Genomic DNA, 22,653 nt, shown 5'->3' on the forward strand with positions numbered 1-22,653 from the left:
GTTAAGGCAAATTCAAATAAAGCAAGAAAGAACTTTCTGACACTCAGAAGTGATAGCTCAGATGTAGAATCATTAGATACAACTTTCTCTGATAGTTCAAATGGTATAACAAGGGCTGTTTCTCCCCATCATTCACCTCTGCTTCCCTAACACAGCTTTACTTTTCAGAATACATGTGGCATCTCCTTGTTCCCAACCACCTATGCACAGCAATAGCCAATCCACATGGTGATTTCAAGATATTCCCTCATTGCATAAAAAATTGCAGCAGTTCTCAAATCATCACAACACAATGCTAAGAGTAAGAGACACATGATTTTTCACAGAAATTGGAATAATGTCACCTTGCTTATCTTTTCACTTGAATAGCTTTCTTCCTCTTCCTGGTTTAATTCATTATGGCTAGGGAAATGGAATGCATTGAATTGATTAAGGCAAGCAGGGGTTACTAGAACTAATGCTAGGGTAAATCCCACATACCACAATTTGATAAATGTATTGATTCATTGATCTTACCCCCATTACTCTTTTGAAAAATTCTAATGAAAGTTACCAAGTACTACTATATAGACAAATGACAGTTAATTTATAGTCCTCATATTATTTGATTATTTAGCCTAATTCCTCAGAGCTTATGACTCTGTCTAAAATACTTGATGAATTTTCAAGACAATGCTCTCTGGGTTTTCTTCCTGTCATATTAGATCCTTCTACTCATGCTCAAAGAATGTTTTGTTTTCACAAAAATAAGTCCAAATCACTAATTTTTACACATTTTTCTGTTTAGAAAGCCTTAATGCTAGGTCTGTTATCCTCTCTGTCCCCTATTTATGCTTATTCTATATGTGACTTCATTTACTACCATGGCTTTAAATACTCTCTCAGCACTAAGGAATCCCAAATGTACGTAACCATCCCTGACCTCACTCTTGAATTTCAGATTGATATATTCAATAGTCGATGTGACATTTCACTTGGAAAATAAAAATTTCAAAATCAGTGTTACAAAAATTTAACTGTTTCACCAACTAATATCTGCCTATAACCCAAATATTACCCCTATCAGTAAGTGATATGAACATTCACTCATTTACTCAAGAGCAGAATCCCACATCTGACTAATCTTCAGATCCTGTTGACTCTACAATCAAAACATATTCCAAATCCAACTACAAGTCACTGCTTGCCTAGAATCCACCTTAGTGAAAGTCATTACACTATTGGGATAATGTCAATTGGTCACTCCCTAAACAACTTCTAGAATGTATTCTAAAGGAGGAGCCAGAGTAATCATTTTCTAGCTTATATGTCAGATCATGACATTTTTGTGCTCAAAATCATTGAGTAGCTTGCTAATCACATTTAGAACAAATCTTAAGTAATCATTATAGTGTACAAGGAATTACGTTTTCTGTATGCCTTGCTGAAAGCAATAGGAAAAGAAGGTGGCTGAAGATGAGATGGTTAGAAAATGCATCACCAGCTCAATGGACATGAGTTTGAGCAAACAGTAGACAGTAGAGGACAGAGAACCCTGGCAGGTTACATTTGTAGGGTCACAAAGAGTTACACACGAATGAGTGACTGAACAACAACCACAAATGCTTTTCTGGTACTATCCTCTTGGGTTAACTACTGGAAGAATTTCACTAGTAGAAAGATAAAGTTGTAAATTTTCTTGATTAGTCCATCTGAGAATATGAATTTTTATCACAACAGCCCTACTTAACAGAAAGTTCATATGATCTTCATCACCAGTCACACATAGTCCAACCAGCTGAACTCTGTACCTACTCAGTGAGTTGATTGTGAATGTACTTTTGTGTGAGAGAGAAAGGTGAGAGTGGAGGGGAGCACATAGGGGTCTTTTTGATTGATAACTACTAGTCTTCCTTAAACTACAATGCAGAAAACACGCAAAGTTGCAGCCTCATTTTGGGAAGCTTGAGGAAGACTTGGCTTGGTCAGAGCACTGCTAAAGTGTCTTAAAAGACATCAGTTTAATATTCAGTTTACTTGGAGAACATAAAAGGCTATTCTTATGGAATTCATAGCTTAAACATTTTCTCCATTGGTGACTTTTTTATTCTCTACTACTTTTTCATTTTTCATCAGTTATTTTTTCTTTTTCTTTTAGTTCTCAGATTAAATGACATTTCTTTAAATAGTGCAAACAGTCCTTAAAAAAGGTGGCAAGTCAATATGCCCCCCTCTCTCAGTGTCTGTTCCTTTGTCATTTGGTAGATCTGTCTTTCTTAATTATTGGCCTCCCTGTGGATGCTTTATACTTTGGATGGTAATGTTCTCAGGGAATATTCACTTCAGGTAAGGGGCACTTCTTATGGAGAGTTGGTTTGAATGCCATCACATCCTCCTTCTATTTGTTCCACATTTTACTGTATCCTGGAAGGGCTGTTTTTCATACTGCGTTTTGGAATTGCAACCATAACCCAGTTTGATAGAAAATGGAATTTCCCTTTTTTGTTTTATACTTTAATACCTCTTATGAGATTCAGGGAGAAAAATAGGGTGGAAATTAATTTAATTCAATATCCCTTTGATAGATCACTTTCATGCTGAGTTTTAATGCCCTTTCATTCTTACCAATGACACTTATATAGAGCCATCTTCTATAAATATTTGATAAATAATAATGCAATACCTTAAAATATATACTAAAGGTAATATCACATAAAGCCCATGTGATAATTCTAAATTTAATGAAATATAAATTTATAATTTGAATGTTTTCATGACAATATTATTTTCTGATCTCAATTAAAAATGGTTGGCTTTATTAAATATATCAGAGTGATGAATAATAATTTCTTCTAGTTTTATATTTTAAAAATATGTGTTTCTATGTCTTTAAAGTAGTGGAGTTCAAGAAAGTGGCCTTATAAAACCCCATTTAACACTTACCAAAGAATGTGGCTATAAGCCACTTTTAAAGTAATCTCCATTATCCATTTTAGCTAGTTTTTGTGTTTTGTATAAAATGTCTAGAGTTTTTGAAGCTTTCAGCTTATTCATCATCCTCTCATGTGGAACTTTATCAAAGGTTTCTTTCAAGGAAATCAAAAGTACTTATTCCATGTGCACTTTGATAATACATTTTACTTCCCATCTTAATGAGGAAAAGTTAACTCAGTCAGAAGAAATTATATATTAATCTATGTTGATTATTTTATACCAGTGATTAAGTTGGTATTTTCTCTATTTGTAAGATGTATATGTAATGTATTATGTCATATATACTTATATAGCAATCAAAATGATTCAATAACTTATTTCTAGTTTAAGTCATTAACACATAATCTACTTGGGTGATTATGGAAAACGATGTCCTCAGAGTAATGATAGATCTTCCTTCTATAGTTATATTTTGGTTGTTTTATGAAAAAAATGTACATTATATTCATATAGTGACAAAATTCATCAAAGTGGATGCTGAAGACACAAATCACTCAAGTAAAGGTTTCTTTTAAAAAATAAAAGTGTTTGGGTGACATATTTTTACATATTTTAGTTTTGTGTCATGATTTTGATTTATACATTAAAAAAGCCTTCTTTTTATGGTATAAAAACATGAGCTAGTTAGAATGCAGTCTTTCCGATTCATTGATATCTCACATTAAACTTCAAGATTCAGATCTAAGTAAAATACTTCCATTAAAGACTGAATATAAAAGATACAGAGAAGGCTGCTACAGTATCATAAATTATTTGAAAGATCTGATATTACACTCCTTTATTGAGTCCTATGTAAGCCACAATTTCCATGCAGGTATCACTCCTCAGAATGGTTATGCACTTGGATCCTGGAGGCAGGTAGCCTAGATCTAAACTCAGGTCTGCCACTGAAGGAATGTACAACCTGGACCAAGTCATCAGAACCTCAGATGCCCCATCTACAAATGGAAATAATAATAACCATTTCCTCATAAAACTGTTGCAGTTTTTTTTAAGCTACAGTGAATTTTCACAACTAAACACATCCATGTAACCAGCACCTTAATCATGAAACAGAACACTTCCTCCAGTGTTGTTGTCCTTTAATGGACCAGAACCAGGTGGTATGGAGTCGACAATAAGAAACTGAAAGAGAGAAAGAGGCTGATATTCGCTGGTTTACACAGAGAACCAATAAACTCCTTGACACAGGACCTGTATCGCTCACGAAGGCACCAGGCGCCCCCTCAAGTGGGTGAAGGCACAAAGTGCCTTCTCGAGAGAGTCTTAGAAGCCCAGGCAGGAAAGTGAGCACGACGGGTCTCCACGCTCCAGAGAGTCTGCCAGAAAAGAGAGAGAGAGAGAGAGAGAAACAAAAAAGACCCGGGGACCTAAGCTCTGATGGAGCAAAGGTGCTTTAATGATTTTCCTATGAGTATATATAGGCTGTGGTACAAGAAACTTCTTTCGGGAATGACAGAGATCAGAAAACCAAAGATACAGCAACCGTTACCAAGGGGACAAGGGGTAATGTTAGTCACAAGGTCAGGAGACAATCCATATCTCAAGAGGGGGGAAGGAGACTAAGCAGTTTTGTCCTAAGGAGAATGCTTACTAAAGGAGACCAAGCCTGCCTCACACAGTGACCTCAGTCCCCGGGAGCAGCGTGCTGTTCCGCTTGAAGAGGGACAGAGGGCTCATGGGAGACAGCACGTAGGAATCCTCCCGTCAAACACTCCCTGACACTCTAGATGTGATCCTTACGTTCCTTTCCTGTCACTGGGTTTTAAAGTAACCGCCACCCTCATGTCTAAAAGCATATATTAGCTTTGTCTACTTTGTATCTCCTGTCAATGGAATTATGTAGAATATTCTATTTTGTATCTGAAACCTTTTCCTTAATATTATGTTCTGAGATTCATGTGCTGCTTGTAACTGTGAATATTTCATGAAGAAAGTCTAGAAGTCACAGAGATTGGGAGAAACGGGTGGGCAGTTCAGAATCAAGAATGTCACTAGCAGACTAAATTTAAATAGGGAAATTGGTTAGCATATGAAGAAACCATCACCATTATAATCTGTAGTTTGGCAAAATATTTTCCTTGTAGTCCAAATCTCTCTTCCATTCTGTTCATGAACAAATATAAATACTACTATTAGTCTCCACTGAGAAATTAAAGTGGTCACAAATATGAAGAGCTAAGGTCAGTTTAGGAAAAGATAGAATAACCCTCATTTAGAATCCTTGTTTCCACTGTTTCCCCATCTATTTACCATGAAGTGATGGGACCGGATCCCATGATCTTAGTTTTCTAAATATTGAACTTTAAGCCAAATTTTTCACTCTCCTCTTTCACTTTCATCAAGAGGCTCTTTAGTTCTTCTTCACTTTCTGCCATAAGGGGTGTCATCTGCATATCTGAGGTTATTGATATTTCTCCCGGCAATCTTGATTCCAGCTTGGGCTTCATCCACCTCAGCATTTCTCATGATGTACTCTGCATGTAAGTTAAATAAGTAGGGTGACAAAATATAGCCTTGACGTACTCCTTTCCTGATTTGGAACCAGTCTGCTGTTCCATGTCCAGTTCTAAGTGTTGCTTCCTGACCTGCATACAGGTTTCTCAAGAGGCAGGTCAGGTGGTCTGGTATTCCCATCTCTTTCAGAATTTTCCACAGTTTATTGTGATCCACACAGTCAAAGGTTTTGGCATAGTCAATAAAGCAGAAATAGATGTTTTTCTGGAACTCTTGCTTTTTCAATGATCCAGCGGATGTTTGCAATTAGATCTCTGGTTCCACTGCCTTTTCTAAAACCAGAAATTGCAGAATTTTGAGCACTACTTTGCCAGCGTGTGAGATGAGTGCAATTTTGCAGTAGTTAGAATATTCTTTGGCATTGCCTTTCTTAGGGATTGGAGTGAAAACTGACTTTTTCCAGTCCTGTGGCCACTGCTGAGTTTTCCAAATTTGCTGGCATATCGAGTGCAGCACTTTCACATCTTTCAGTATTTGAAATAGCTCAACTGAAATTCCATTACCTCCACTAGCTTTGTTTGTAGTGATGCTTCCTAAGGCCCACTTGTCTTCACATTGCAGGATGTCTGGCTCTAGGTGAGTGATCACACCATCCTGATTACCTGGGTCATCAAGATTTTTTTGTACAGTTCTTCTGTGTATTCTTGCCACCTCTTCTTAATATTGTCTGCTTCTGTTAGGTCCATACCATTTCTGTCCTTTATTGAGCCCATCTTTGCATAAAATGTTCCCTTGGTATCTCTAATTTTCTTGAAGAGATCGTTAGTCTTTCCCATTTTATTGTTTTTCTCTATTTCTTTGCACTGATCACTGAAGAAGGCTTTCTTATCTTTCCTTGCTATTCTTTGGAACTCTGCATTCAAATGGGTATATCTTTCCTTTTTTCCTTTGCTTTTGGCTTCTCTTCTTTTCACAGCTATTTGCAAGGCTTCCTCAGACAGCCATTTTGGTTTTTTTGCATTTATTTTCCAAGGGTATGGTCTTGTTCCCTGTCTCCTATACAATATCATGAACCTCCGTCCATAGTTCATCAGGCACTCTGTCTATCAGGCCCAGTCCCTTAAATCTATTTCTCACTTCCACTGTATAATCATTAGGGATTTGATTTAGGTCATACCTGAACAGTCTAGTGGTTTTCCCTACTTTCTTCAATTTAAGTCTGAATTTGGCAATAAGGAGTTCATGGGTGAAGCTGTGTTCCCTCCCTGCCTTTTACCTGGGGTCAAACTATGGTGGAGGTAATGAAGGTAATGGTGACCTCCCTCAAAAGATCCCACGCATGTACTGCTACAGTCCATGCCCCTATCCCTGCAGCAGGCCACCACCCACTCCCGCCTTTACCAGAGACTCCCAGACACCCACAAGCAAGTCTCCTGTGGGGTCACTGTTCCTTTCTCCCGGGTCCTGGTGCACAAGTTTCTGCTGTGCTCTCCAAGAATCAATTTCCCAGTCCTATGTAAGTTCTGGCAGCTCTATGGTGGGGTTAGTGGTGACCTCCTCCAAGAGGATTTATGCCATTCCCACACCCCAAGCCCCTGTCCCTGTGGCTGACCACTACCGACCCGTACCTCCACAGGAGACACTCAATCACAGTTCTGCCTCAGTCTCTGTAGGGCCCCTGGGTTCTGGCACTAACAAGGTTTTTTTGAGCCCTCTGAGCATCTCTGGCAGGAATGGGGTTTGATTCTAAACGTGAATTCGCCCCTCCTACTCTTTTGCTGGGGTGTCTCCTTTGCCCTTGGATGTGGGGTGTCTCCTCACAGCCACTCCAGTGCCTACTGTCTTACTAGGGTTTCTTTGACCTTGGACGTAGGGTATCTCCACACGGCTACTCCAGCCAAGTGCAGATGCCACTCCTGACCTTGGATGTGGGAACAGTGACAGACTTTATCTTTTGAGGGGCTCCAAGATAACTGCAGATGGTGACTGCAGCCATGAAATAAAGAGAGACACTGCTTGGAAGAAAATTTATGACCAATCTAGACAACATATTAAAAAGCAGAGACATTACTTCGTCAACAAAAGTCCATCTAGTCAAGGCTATGGTTTTTCCAGCGATCATGTATGAATGTGAGAATTGGACTATAAAGAAAGTTGAGCACTGAAGAACTGATGCTTTTGAACTGTGGTGTTGGAGAAGACTCTTGAGAGTCCCTTGGACTGCAAGGAGATCCAACCAGTCCATCCTAAAGGAGATCAGTTTTGAGTGTTCGTTGGAAGGACTGATGTTGAAGCTGAAACTCCAATACTTTGGCCACCTGATGTGAGGAAATGACTCATTTGAAAAGACCCTAATGCTGGGAAAGATTGAAGATGGGAGGAGAAGGGGATGACAGAGGATGAGATGGTTGGATGGATGACTCAATGGACATGAGTTTGAGTAAATTCTGGGAGTTGGTGATGGACAGGGAGGCCTGGTGTACTGCAGCCCATGGAGTTACAAAGAGTTGGACATGACTGAGGGACTGAGCTGAACTGAACTGAAAATCCTTGTTTTTATCCAGATGACAAAAAAAAAAAAAGAAAGAAAGAAAGAACGAAGGAAAACTGTCAGATTTTTTAGAGTGTATAGAAGAATGGCCTTTTATATAGATGATTTTCTGCTATTGTGGTTAGGTTCCAGGAAATATTAAGAGCAAAAAATAAAGTTATATAATAAGATATAGTTAATTCAATTGCATTCTTCACACAAACATTTATAAGACACTATGTTCTAAGCTCTGAATTCAGAGCTAGAGATTCAAATGTAAAAGGTAGATACTGAAGGTCTGAAGTTTCATGGGGATATGTGCGTGTGTATGCTCTGTCACTCAGTCATGTCTGACTCTTGGCAATCCATGGACAATAGACCAGCTGACTCCTTTGTCCATGGGATTCTCCAGGCAAGAATACTAGAGTGGTTTGCCATTCCCTTCTCCAGGGGATCTTCTTGACCCAGGGATTGAACCTGTGTCTCATTATGTCTCCTGCATTGGCAAGCGGGTACTTTACCACTAGTGCCACCTGGAAAGCCCAAGTGGTAAGCTAGAGGTATGCAGATAAGCCATAGGAGTGGGACCTAATCTGGACTAGGAAGAGGTGATCCATTAGCAAGGAGACTTGCTAAAGTTGGGAAAATCTGTTAGTGAAGAAACATGAGAGAGGGAGGTCAGAATATTTCAGTCTGTTAGGGGAGCCATTGACCAAAACCGTCCACTGTGGCCAGACCCTATAGTGACCATTAGCATGGGTTGCCTCATAAGAGGAGGTCTTGGTAAGGAATGTGGAACTAACAAGTCAACACTACCTGGAAGAATTTGGGAAAAGTCAAAAGGAGAGAGGAAACACCAGTTCATATGTCCTGCCAATCTCCCAGAATCCTTCTTTCTGGAATCCCTCTTGGCTGAGCAATGCATGTGCCACCATGAAGGATGCTGAGTTAGAATGTCTGGCCAGAGATGACCCAGAAACTAACCTCATTATCATAAAACCTGAGACTGCAAGCCATGTGGCAGAACAGTTCTGATTTTCCTCATTCTACTGTTCTCTGCCTGGGCACTCCTCCCCCATAGAGTCTCTTGCTTTGTCTCCTTGGACAATTAAATTCTGAGTGTTAGACAAGAGCTCACTCTTGGGCCCTGGCAGGGGTCCCGCATTCTGCAGCCTGACTGTATAGTTCTTATACCTGCTCCATGGAGCATGAGCAAGGACTGATGAGAAAGGTGGCTGAAGAGACCACTCATGATCAGTCATGGTGGTACTCCATGGCATGGCAAGAAATTGATCTAACTCCAAAGGCAGTGAGGAGCCTTGGAAAGAGCTTCAAAGGACAGTGACATAATTAGTGTTGTGTTTAAAAATATCAATTAATACAATGCATAGAAAACAGATTAGGAGACAGCCGAGTTCATAGTTATTTAAATAGTCCATGAGAAGTATCAGAAGGCCCAATCCACTCCTATGGCAATAGATTCAGAATCCAGACAAGAATAAGGGGTTATAGGGGTCCTTTCAACTGAACTATATTATGTTAAAAAACAAAAGTTCAGTTGTTTTAAGTTTGAAGGTCTAATTGACTTTATTAGGCAATTCATGAATCAGGCAGCATTCCATCTAACAACTAGAAGAGCCTGCTGAGGGGCTGTACAAAATGGAAGGTTTTTTTTATGGGAACAATGGTAGGGGATGGGAGCTAAATATTAGCAAAAGAAAAAAAAGGGGGGTTATCTTTAGGCTAGAATATCTTTTGTGGGGGAAGGAATGGGAACAACCAGGTTTTGTTTTTTTTTTTTTTTTCATTTACTTTTATTAGTTGGAGGCTAATTACTTTACAATATTGTAGTGGTTTTTGTCATACATTGACATGAATCAGCCATGGATTTACATGTATTCCCCATCCCGATCCCCCCTCCCACCTCCCTCTCCATTTTATCATGCAGTTTTTCTGGTTTTCCCTAGGGGTGGAGAGGGCCCAAGTGGCAGATTACCTCATTGGTGAAAACAAAACATTCCAGACTGGTTGATTACAATGGGATTTCTGGGTAAGGTAAAAACTGTAGTTAGGTTAGGTACTAAGTCTAGGTTTGGTATCATGGCATGAACCATGGGCATGAACCATGGGCATGATGTCATTCGGGGCCTGGTATTTACAAGTACCAGGGAGATTGTAGATACAATAAAAAAGATACAAAAAAAAAAGGGCTGGTATTTACAAATACCGGGGGGATTGAAGAGTAGCATAAAGAGTAAGTGAGTCCATAGAAATCTAAGAATTACAGTTTGGAGATCTCTTAACAGTATTCCTATAATAAATCGACACATAAATCCAAATATTTCCTTTCTTTCTTCCTTAAAACCATTAGTAAGAAATAACATTTGTTGAAAGCTTATGAAAGGCACCATTCTAAGTGTTATATGCATGCTAAATATTTAATCCTCCTGACAACAATATTAATGAGAATCTTAAGCCATTCTTATCCACTGTTTAAACTTTCTGGAGATACAATTTCTGATAAATAGGTTAAACATATTTTGGGTAAAGTTTTGAGTAGGAAAAAAAAAATGATACTCATATCATCAACCCACTGGTGGCAATTCAAACCACAGAAATAGAATGAGATCATAAGAAGAATATAATGCAAAAGGGCAGAAGAGGAGGCCCTGATTGAATACAAATGTTTAAGAGATGAGCAGAAGATGGGGAACCTGGAAAGAAGTTGGAGAAAGAGAGGCTTGATAAGAAAGTGTCAACAAAAACAAAAGAAGGGTCCATCAAGAAGTCAACTTCACTAGCGCTTAGACCATGGCTTTTGAAATAGCAGTTTCAACTAGTGATGAAGAAACAACAACATAAAATACAATGTATTAAGTTGAAAATGGAGATGAATAATCTGAAGAAAGTTAAAGTAGTCTTTTATTTTGAAGTTAGGATTGGAAAAAAGCACAATAAAGAAGTATTTAAAAGAATATGTAAAATAAACATGGAATGTAATATGATAGGGAGAATAATTTCACAAATATTCTGAAAGGAAAGAAAGAGAAGTTGAAGGTGTGAAAAGAGGAGAAATCAAAGTGATGGATCAGTGTCAGAGGTGATGAGAACAAATACAAACTAGAATATATGTGAAAAGTGAGAGTGAAAATGTTAGTCACTCAGTCATGTCTGACTCTCTGCAAGCCCAGGACTGTAGCCCACCAGGCTCCTCTGTCCATGGGATTCTCCCAGCAAGAGTACTGGAGTGAGTTGCCATTTGTATTTATCTTTAATATAGTAGGGAAGAATCAAGTTTCAACTGAAATTAGAAGGAATTAGATGAGAACAATTTGGTCACTGACTAATGAGGAAAACTGTAAATCAGGGAGCAAGAAAATGCCAGCAAAGTTCTGAGGGAGCTGTTTTAGGAACGCAAGAAGAAGTTAACCAGTGATATGTACAAAGATCTCCAATTAGTAACAGCATCTTGTTGAGCTTAGAGGCCATATTTTCAAAGAAAGCAAACCTCTAATTAGGATGATTTTCACTTAAATACTGAATGAATGACCCATGTGTATGAACTGAGCATGTAAATTTATGGATTGATTACTCATAGTGTATGTATTGGATTGTTGCAAGAAAAAGACAAGGGGCAAAACTGGTAATGGTATTAAGTGATGAACAAAGTAAAGAATAGATCGTAAGAATTAAATTTATTCACAGAAAACTGGATATGTTGATAAGGCAGGAGAAAAAAATTGGCTGGAAACAATGAGAGTAAATTTGAAAGACAGAACATGTGGTCTTGATGATGATACTGAGGGGAGAGTGATGGAAATTAGTCATTTAAGAAGTGTAGAGATAAAGAGCCTCAGTGTGAACACAGGAAAAAAACAAAAAGATTGTATAAGGTCTATACATGGGCCATTCACATATATGGTGAAGTCGTATGAGAAGATGCCAGAGAAGATTCTAATCATCAAGATTTAAAGGGGATAAATTAGAAGCTTGGCAGATAAAGAGGGAGAATAGTGATACTGGATAGGATGGACAGGTACCAGGAACTTTTAAAGATGGAAGGCATTTACATTGGATGAAAGCAGAAGTGGAAAGCTATGGAAAAGTCAATCCTCACTTGAGCTAAATAGAGTGAACACTTATGACACTTATGATGAATGCAGGAACAGACTAATATTAGAGGAAACTTAGGTTCTAGTGAAAGACAAGAGATTGGTGGAGAATACTGCTGAGGATGTGTGGGGGTTGTTGCCCATGGAATAGAGATTCTGTAGAGAATAGTGGGGAAAATGACAGAAAGAGGAATTTGGATGGACCTAGGCAGAGAACAAAAACACTGAAAAGCATGGAAATTAGATTAAGTCAGTTGTCAGCTACCCCAGATTTGACTTCTACTTGGCAGTCACCAAAAAACTAATTGCAAACATCTAATACATGGAATTTATCAGTCTAAATTTCTCAGTGGATACTAGAAATTTTTTTTTCAAGTGCAAGTGGAAATGTCAATTTGGAGTTTTTAAATAGCCACACAATTCACACTCTGAAAACTTTACTGAGGACAACAAAAGAAATATTAAGAAATTGTTCGGATCCTTCCAAGGAGAACTTGGCCCCTTTGGACAAAGCTAGTTATGTGTTTAGAAGTTCACCTGAGTGAGAAATAACAGCTGCTTTGGGGCTGCAGCGGAATATCAGCTTCTCTGTAGGGTGTTAGCTAGAGCAAGGTTTGATTCTGCTGTGTATGTATAAGTCATGTCCAACTCCTTGAGACCCCATGGACTATAATACTAGAGTAGGTAGCCTTTCCCTTCTCCAGGGGATCTTCCCAATCCAGGGATCAAATCCAGGTCTCCCATATTGCAGGCAGATTCTTTACCAGCTGAGCCACAAGGGAAGCCTTGATTCCACTGTAAATCAGATCTAATCATTCCATTATGAAGACCAGCAGCCTCTAATAGAGAAATCAGCCCTGTAGCCCTTCCTTACACAGCCTTAAGTTTCTAGAATAGCTGTGGAGTGTCAGACAAACCACTTCTTACACAAAAGCAATGAGATGGGCTAAAAGCACAATTTGTTGGAAAATCTGAGTTAGAAATTGATGGTCAAGTTGGTTTTCTTTTTCTTTTCTTTTTCTTTTTTTTAGAAATGGTAGGTGGCTCAGACAGTAAAGCATACGCCTGCAGTGTGAGAGACCTGGGTTCAGTCCCTGGGTTGGGAAGACCCTCTAGAGGAGGAAATGGCACCCCACTCCAGTATTCTTACCTGGAGAATCCCCATGGACAGAGGAGCCTGGTGGGCTACAGTCCATGGGGTCACAGAGCTGGACATAACTGAGCGAGGAAGCACACACATACACATGAACAACATACCTATGGAGGGTAAAAGAGAAAATAGTTTATAGTTTTACTACATTGGAAATAACAAGAGACTTTGGAGCAGATCAAACCTAAAGTTCACAAGTGTGATATAGTTGCTCACTGATGTAGGAAAAATATTATATAGCATCTTGAATTTTCTAGTTACACATAAAATTGTAGTAATAAAAGTATTTTGAGAAAGATGCCTATCAGTCTGCCTGAAAGATTAATATTATAGGACTCAGTACAGTTTGAGTACTCTCTAAAATTGAATTGTGGAATAACCAAATAATAAATAGTTTAACATGCTACAATAACACCAACCACTAGTAAAATTTGTATTACACTTTTATAGTTTCTAATTTTTCATGTGTGATAAACTAAAAGTTTGAAGAACTACTTGCATCATTAGCCTGTTCTTTAGAAGGACTTCTTCAGGATGATTTTGACAAAGTTCTTTGATGACATTTTTGAGGAACTGATGAACTGAGATGCCTATCTTTTTAACCCACTTAACAAATAATCTTGAAATAATTATAGGTTCACAGGAAGTTGCAAAGATAGTATAGTGAGGTTCAGTGTAAACTTTATCCTTGCTCCTCCAATAGTTATACCTTGCATAAATAAAGTACAGTTATCAAAACTAAGAAACTGACATTGGTACAATTGGCACATATATTTCTATGCCATTTTATCATATGTGCAGATTCATGTAATCACCACAGCAATAAAGTTTCATAGCCACTGCATCAGCATAAGGATCATGTCATGGTACCTCTTTATCTGTCGTATCCCACCCTTACTATCCTCAGTCCCTGGAAACCACACATATGTTTTCTATCTCTGTATTGTTATGATTTTAAAAATTCATGTCAATGGAATTATATAGTAGTTTGCAGCCTTTTGAGATTGACTTTTTTGTTCAACATAATAGCCTTGAGATACATACAAGTTGTTGCATATGCCAATAATTCATTAGTTTTTATTCCTGAGTAGTATTCCATGGCAATAAAAATACCACCATTTGTTAAACTATCCACCCACTGAGGGACGTTTTGGCTGTTTCCAGTTTATGGCTATTACAAATAAGACTGGTATAAACAACTATCTACAAATTTTTCTGTGAATATAAGTTTTTGCTTTCTGGATAAATACCCGAGTGCATCTGGTGTAAGAGCATGAGCATGCTTTATATGTGTATGCATGTATGTATCTATGAAACCTATTTTCCAGAGTGAAAATATCTTCCAGTGTGACTGTATCATTTTTACATCCTCACAAACAACATGTAAGAAATCCAATTTTCCTGAAACCTTGCAAGTATTTGATATGAGAGCTATTTTATTTTTATTTTTAGCCATTCTGATAGATGTATAGTAAAAGCTCTTCATGTTTTTAACTTAGCCTTTCCCTGATGGGTAATGTTATTCAATATCTTTTTATATTCTTATTTCCCATCTATGCTTCTTTGGCAAAACATTTTTTCATGTCCTTTGATAATTTTGTAATTAGATTGTTTACCTTTGTTTTTCTGTTGAGTTTTGAATGCTCTTTAAATATTTTTAAATATGAGTCTTTCAGCAGATATAGGATTGGGAAATATTTTGCCCAGTCTCTAGTTTTTTTTAAAAAATTCTTTCAATAAGATCTTTTATGGAGCAAAAGATTTTAATTCTAATAAGTTCCAATTTAACAATATTCATTTTCTATACAGATTGTGGATTTAATACCATTCATTTTCTGTGTTTTATTTAATAAATTGATAACAAGACCTTTATTGTTTGATACAGGATCAATCTCCATAAAATTTTCTTAACAATGTTTGTCATTACTTGTAAAATTACTGTTGTCTCTTAGTATTGGTAAAGTGGCTCTCGGACTTGTGGATATCCAAATCTGGGGACGTTTAAGTCCCATGGCTAATCATTGGTATCTGTGGATTATGTATCTGCAGATTTAACCAACTGTGGATCATAAGTGTTGTACACGATCTGTAGTTGGCTGAATCTGAGAATGCAGAAGTAAAGATATGTAAAGCTAACTTGCCGGGGTCCAGCCCCCGCAGGATCCAGGGATACCCAACGGCATCAGCTAATGAGAGAGAGAGTGAGACAAAGCTCGGGGCTGAGTCTGAAGTTTATTTTTGCACGGCCCCTTTATAGCCTTAGCAACATCTTTGGGGGAAGTGCATATCGCTTACACACAGGGCATCTCAAAACATTATAGCAACTTGACCTTCAACAGAAACAGGATGTCACCCACATACTTTTGTTCACAAGTCTTTCTTATCATTTGGCCTTCAGGCCTGCTAACATTTTACGGCTTGCACCTGGTGTGACTTAAGCAACTTCAGTAGCTGACCCTGTTTTTCTTATAATTAATCTATTTTCTTTCTAAAAAGCGTCTTCTCTATGGGAACTAGATAGGATTACATTTTTACAGAACAGAAATGCGAAGGACTGCAGAAACAGCAGATATGGCACAAAACAGGCTCTTAGTCGAAAAGTTAACCACCTGCAAGAAGTCGCCAGCTAATCTCTATCTAAAGTATTTTCTATTAGGCACATTTGTGGCTATTATTTGTGGAGCTTTTCTCACCCCGTGGAGGGGCCTATGCTTAATAGTTTCTTTTGTTAGCGTACTGTGTTTAGGATGTTTAGAACAATCAAGAGCATTTTGTGCAACGAGATCACACATTTATCAAACAAGCCAGAATGCCAGCAAAATGTTTGAGTGGAAGCATTTCCTTCATCCCTGGCCCCTTCATAGGGTACCAGCGTCCAGGAGATTTATTAATTAGGGTTTTAAGTTGGTCTTTATTCAGTGAAAGAGGAGCAGGAGAGCTCTCGGCAGGCAACACGAGAATCCGCAGCAGGGTAAACAAGAACAACAGCAGAAAAGGAGGGAGGATACAGGGTGGGGTAGATAGAGGCCGAGGCCAACCTGGAGGGTCCCTTATCCTAGACGGCCTTGCCTGTCAGGTTTTTTCCTCATGTCCTTGTCATGGATGGGGTCCCGGATGGCCTTGCCTGCCCGGTATTTTCTTCATGACCTCGTCACAGGCGGGACCCCCCATAATGGCTCCGGCACTAACTGTTTACTAATTGTTTCTAGTTTCAATTGTCATACTGCTAATAATAACAATAAACATAAAAGCTCATGTTTTATCATCAACCAAATGGCAGGCCAGTGATTTGCAATAAGTCTTGCAGGATAAGCAACAAGATCCTACTAGATAGCACAGGGAACTACATTCAATATCTTGAGGTAAACCATAATGGAAAGGATACAAAAAAGAATGCATGTTTCTGTATAACTGAGTCACATTGCTGTATACCGGAAACTAATACAATACTGCAAATTAACTATACTTCAGTGAAAAATCAATTAAATAATAGAATAATCTATATAGTATTACGTTTGATATTTGCAGCAATTCTTTGGATTATATACTATTATTTATTTCCAATATCAACACTTAGAGCTCAGAAGGTTTAAATAAACTAAATGCATGTTTTAATCACAATGCTAAGATCAGATCTAGTTTTGAACTGATTTGTGCACAAATTGTCTTTGACAAAGTATAACTCTATCTACTGCCCTGTTGCTGTGTTTATTTTATTTACAACCTAAACACTCTGAAAACTCCTTTGGTTTGACAACAACCCAGAGTTTCAGAGATTTTTGTCCTATGAATTTATCTAAATCCACTGGTGTAGTTATTCAAAACAAATGTCTTTTTTCTTTTTAAATAAATAAGTGGATATAGAGTCAGTTATGACTAGATTCCAGTTCATTTCTCTTTGAAAAAATAAATATAATTGCCTAGCACACAGTTGAGTAGAAAGATAACTAAAAACATTCAGTTTCCATTCTACAATATTGTTAAGGCTAGATTACATTTTTTTTAGAAACAGTTTCTGTTTTTCTTTTTTTTAATAGAGGGATACTCTATCAATAAGAGTAATCATAATAATTAGTGGAATAATTAATGTCTTACTTTTTCAATAAATTTTCAACATAGTCCATTCTATTTAATTGTTTATGAGTTTTAACACAGAAAGGATATTTTAAAAAGCTATAAAAAAGTAAAAGGAAATAAATTAAAACAAATTAACTTTCTTATTACTTAATTTTCCTAAAACTGGATGCAAATAATAAAATGATTAAATATTTTTTTAATGTCTACATAAGCATACTTCAAATTCTAATGCACACTAATTAACCAATTATATGTTCATTGGATATCTGAATTTTTTTTAGTTTTTTTTTTTTTTCCTACTCTTCTGGAATTCCCACTATCTCGTCACCTAGTACCAATTCACAATCCTGAGTGAGTTCTACAAAATTGAGGAGGCCTAGTTGAATACAAAGTCTCAGTCTTCAGCATGAATCCATGTCTGATCTGTGACTGTATTTGACAAGATAAAAGGAAACCTTTATATATTATTTATTACTTTTCCTTAAAGCCGTGAAAATTACTAAAGCTCTAAGTACCTATCAATATTTTACTTGGGCCTCCTCCTGGGAAATGTGCAACTGATGAAGATCAATGCAAAAGGTATACTTTTCAGTTTTCCAAATTTTATCTTTCAGTATGCTTTTTGATGTGATATTTCACTAACAATTCTTCCCAATCTGCCTTCTAATGATTGCTCATTCCTCATGTAGTCTATACTTGCCTATCTTTGTTAGATAATTTACCAAGACAGGTTTTTATTCATCTGGAATACTCTAAAATTTTCTCTTTGCACTTCCACATTTATTGACAACCTACTATTCTAAGCAATTTACTTCAAAACAAACATACGTGTATAGAGCTCCAAAGGTATACGGTTTAATCTACAAAATGACACAGAAGGTAACTACAATTTTTGTCATCTTAAAGATTAGAAAGCTATGGCTCTTGCTTCAAGGAAGCAAGGATAACATGAAATTTCACCTTGGATCTGTCTGACTCAAAGTCCCATGTCCTTTTCTTTCACCTGGTTGCTTGGGTTAGATCATTACCAGCTTTCTGACACCAGGGACTGGTTTCGTGGAAGACAATTTTCCACGCCAAGGTGGGAGGGTTTGGTTAGTAGTAATGGTGAGTTAGGGGAGTGAAGGGAGCAGGGGCAGTTTTCCCTCTGGTCTCCAGCTCACCTCCTGCTGTTTGGCCCCATCCCTAACAGGTCGACCATATCTGTCTGTGCTTGGGGGTCGGGGACCCCTGGGTTAGAGAAATCACTCAGTTAGAAAAATCACAGAACAGTATTTGTGATATTGTTGTCTCCTAAAGACTTTCCCCTTCTTAAGTGTCAGTTTGACTTCATGATTCTTTAAAAAAACAAAAAACAGGCCATGAAAGAAGTGATAGGCTGCCATTTCTAATGTGAGTGTGCTTAGCGGTTCAGTCATGTCCGAGTTTTTGCAACACTATAGACTGTACCCCACCAGGTTCCTCCGTCTGTGGGCTTTCCCAGGCAAGAATACTGGGGTGGGTTGCCATTTCCTCCTCCAGGGGATCGTCCCAACCCAGGGATAAAATCCAAGCTTCTTGCATTGGCAGACAGATTCTTTACCACTGGGCCATCCGGGAATTCCATCATTTACAATACTAGGTTATAAAAGAGATTGTGGCTTTTGCTTTGGATGCTCTCTCACTTTCTCTCAAATCACAAGCTTCTGGAAGAAATCAGCTGTATATTCTGAGGCAGCCCAAAAGAGATACAAGAATAAACTTAGAGGGGGAACATTTTGAGACATGCCAACCAACAGACAAGTGTGCGAGCTCTGAAGCAGAACTTAGTTAAGTTTTGAATTGACTTCAGTACTAGCTAATATCTTGATTGACATCTCTTGAGAGACCCTAAGAAAGAACCATCCAGCTAGAACCGGAGTGGCTGCCAAGGCTCTGGCTGCCCTGCAGAGGGTGTCTGAACCAGGAGCGCAGATGGAGGGGAATGACCCGGTCGCGTCTGACTCTGCTGCGACCCCATGATCTGTTAGCGTTCCAGGCTCCTCTGTCCATGGGATTTCTCAGGTACCTTGCTTTTCCGTCAAGAATTGACTATGTCGGAGTGAAAGGACACTACCTGTGCAGACACTGCCTGTGGAACCTTTGAAGACGGTAGTATAGCGTTCAATTCTGCAGGGAGCACCTGTGGATCAAGCGATGGTGGAAGATGTTTCGTAAAGGCAAAAAGCACCACAGCAGTAGCAGCTCCCAGAGCAGTGAAATCAGTACCAAGAGCCTTGGTAGACTCCAGCCTTGGGGGCTGTCACGGTCCAGCACCGTGGCAAGCCTCGAAACCGATTCCACCAGGAACAGAGGACAAAGCAACAATTCGGACACCTGTGCAGAACTGCGAATAATGTTGGTGCCACTGGGAAACTGAAATTTTCGGAGGGGAAAAGTTGGAAGGGCCACTGTACCTGATAAATTATATAGCTATTGCCCAGCAAGATGAAAAGTTGTCCTTTGTTCCTCTGGAGGAAGAATTTATTATGGGAGTTTCCAAGTACAGTATAAAAGTATCCACATCAGATCAGTATGGTGTTCTGCATAGGCTCGCTCTGTATTTAATCATCCGGATGGTGTGTTTCCATGATGGTCTTGAGGTAGGAAACAGCTTTCTGACTCTGAAGACCACAGATGCAGGCAACCAAGAATACAGCCTGTGGGTTTACCAGTGCAACAGCCTGGAACAAGCACAAGTAATCTGCAAAGTTTTACCAACTGCTTTTGACTCTGTATTGACATCTGAGAAACCTTGAATTCTGCAATTAAGGGGGAAGTAGGCTTCATGTGAAAGTTCAGCTGTTTCCTCAATAGTTCTGTTTCCAATCTGCAGTGAAGAACTTTTATGGAAATATGAGTGATCCTTTGCTTTTGATTTTCTGAAGAAAATGCAATCTATAAAATGTCAGTCATTAGTATTTTTTTAATTAAAATGTGTCTTATTTAACAGTGGAAACAAACAAAAAGAATCATCCAGCTAAACTATTCTCAAATATCTTACCCACTGTAACTGTGAGATAAGAAATGTGATATTTTCATTTTCAAAGTTTGAGTTTTTTTAATGTGGTAATAAATATAATGTGGTGTGATTTTGAACTGTGGTGTTGGAGAAGACTCTTGAAAGTCCCTTGGACTGCAAGCAGATCATACCAGTCAATCCTAAAGGAAATCATTCCTGAATATTCATTGGTAGGACTGATGCTGAAGCTGAAACTCCAATACTTTGGCCATCTGATGCGAAGAACTAACTCATTGGAAAAGACCCTGATGCTGGGAAAGATTGAAGGCAGGAGGAGAAGGGGGCGATAGAGGATGAGATGGTTGGATAGCATCACGGATTCAATGGACATGAATTTGAGCAAACTCCAGGAGTTGGTGATGGACAGGGAGGCCTGGCATGCTGCAGTCCAGGGGGTCCCAAAGAGCCGGACATGACTGAGTGACCAAACTGAACTGAATAAATATAATACTCAAAAATACATATTGAATAAATAAATGAATAAATGCATGAATGAATAAATGCCAGGACTTTGAGTTCTGGATCTATATCTGATTCTGACATCTATTACATGAGAAAAAGAATTCACTAAAGAGAACTGCAAATGATTAGAACTGCAAAATAACATTTATGATTGAACTGTCTACAAATGTAGCAATAGTAGGGCTTCCAGGGTGGTGCTAGTGATAAAGAACCTGCCTGTCAGTGCAGGAGATGGAAGAGATAAAGTTTCAATCCCTGGGTTGGGAAGATTCGCTGGAGGAGGGTATGGCAACCCACTTCAGTATTCATGCCTAGAGAATATCACGGATAGAGGAGCCTAGTGGGCTATGGTCCATAGGGTTGCAAAGAGTTGGACATGACTGAAGCAACTTAGCACGTACGGGTAGCATACATGCTAAGTTGTAGTAATTGCCCAGAAAATTGGATAGGTTTTAAAACAAGAAAAGGTTTTAAGCAGAAATTATTTTAAATAGGTTTTTCAAGGAAGGGTTTCAAATTCAGACACCCTGTCATCTATCTAGGATGGCTTAAGCCTGATGCCTTAGGGCTGAATTAGATGAGGTGCCGCTCACTCTTTGATATTATGATAATTAGTACTTACTAAGCCCCTATGGGGTATATGTCCCATTCTGGGTGCTATTTGAAGGCTAGTTTAGTCATGATCCTTTTGATTTGATAAAGAGTATGCTCCATACATATTAATTACAAAAATCTTTCCAACTCATTAAATTTGTGACCTCTTTGATTTTTTGAAATTACAGCACAAATTGTCTGTACAATTCATTTGACAATAATTCATGTACTGGCTTGTGACATTTCTTGAATTGTTGTTTTATTGATGTTTAATTCTTCATGTAAGGAAACATTTCTGACTTATTATTTCATAATGTGCATCTCTGCAGTTTTAACCATACAAAGCCACACAGTCAAACTTACAGGTAGTTAATTCTAAATATTAGATACAATGACCATATAGAAAATACCACCTTGTTATCACATTTTAGGTGTGATGTGTACCTATGCAATATAGTTTTGAAACCCCGGTCTCCCTGTTGTACTCATCTAGAGATGTCTAGGTCATTCTATATTCCTGAAGGATTTTGAATCATGGTTCATTGTCATGGTTCTCCATGATTTTAATAACCAAGCTGTTGAAGAAATACAACAGAAGTGTTTGTTGCTCAGTCATGTCCGACTCTTTGTGACCCCATGGACTGTAGCCTGCCGGGCTCTTCCAGAACACTGAGGTGGATTGCCATTTCCTTCTCTCCTTCTCCAGGGGATCTTCCTGACCTAGGGATCGAATCCAGGTCTCCTGCATTACAGGCAGACTCTTTACTCTCTGAGCCACCGGGAACTATGGAGTACAAGAGTAGTATAAAAAAGTTTTACTACTGAATAAGTGTTAAACCAGAATGTGATGTATATTACTAGCAATCTGCTAAGAGATTGCAAGGACAGAAAGACATGTCACTCTTTAAATAGCCAAACAGGTAAAGCCCATTATTTACTTGTTTTCAAGATAACCGATAACTTGTCCTCCAATACGAAACCTGAGCAGCACTATTTTCAAGTACAGTTTATCCCAAATTCATCTGGTAATTGCTACTGGTGTTAACTGACTCTATCAAGAGGAAAAACAAAGTTACTGTATCTTTATGACAGGATATACTTTTACAACATGGAGCAAGACATCCATTAAAGTTAGGCTGCTACCCTACCATATATGTTGAGGTTCTTGATAAAGGCATCCCTGAGTCACATACCTGGGAAGAGGCTTGTCCAATTTCTGAAAATATTTATATACAGCCCAAAGAGACAGAGAAAGAAC

The 22,653-nt window shown here is 38.3% G+C and overlaps 1 pseudogene; it reads left to right on the top strand.

The window, feature by feature from the left end:
* Nucleotides 1–19,484: 19,484 nt before the first annotated feature.
* LOC136163149 (integrin beta-1-binding protein 1 pseudogene) lies at nt 19,485–20,076 on the top strand (annotated as a pseudogene).
* Nucleotides 20,077–22,653: the final 2,577 nt, after the last annotated feature.

The sequence above is a fragment of the Muntiacus reevesi genome, chromosome 1 (assembly GCF_963930625.1).
Source record: "Muntiacus reevesi chromosome 1, mMunRee1.1, whole genome shotgun sequence".
Taxonomy (NCBI): domain Eukaryota; kingdom Metazoa; phylum Chordata; class Mammalia; order Artiodactyla; family Cervidae; genus Muntiacus; species Muntiacus reevesi.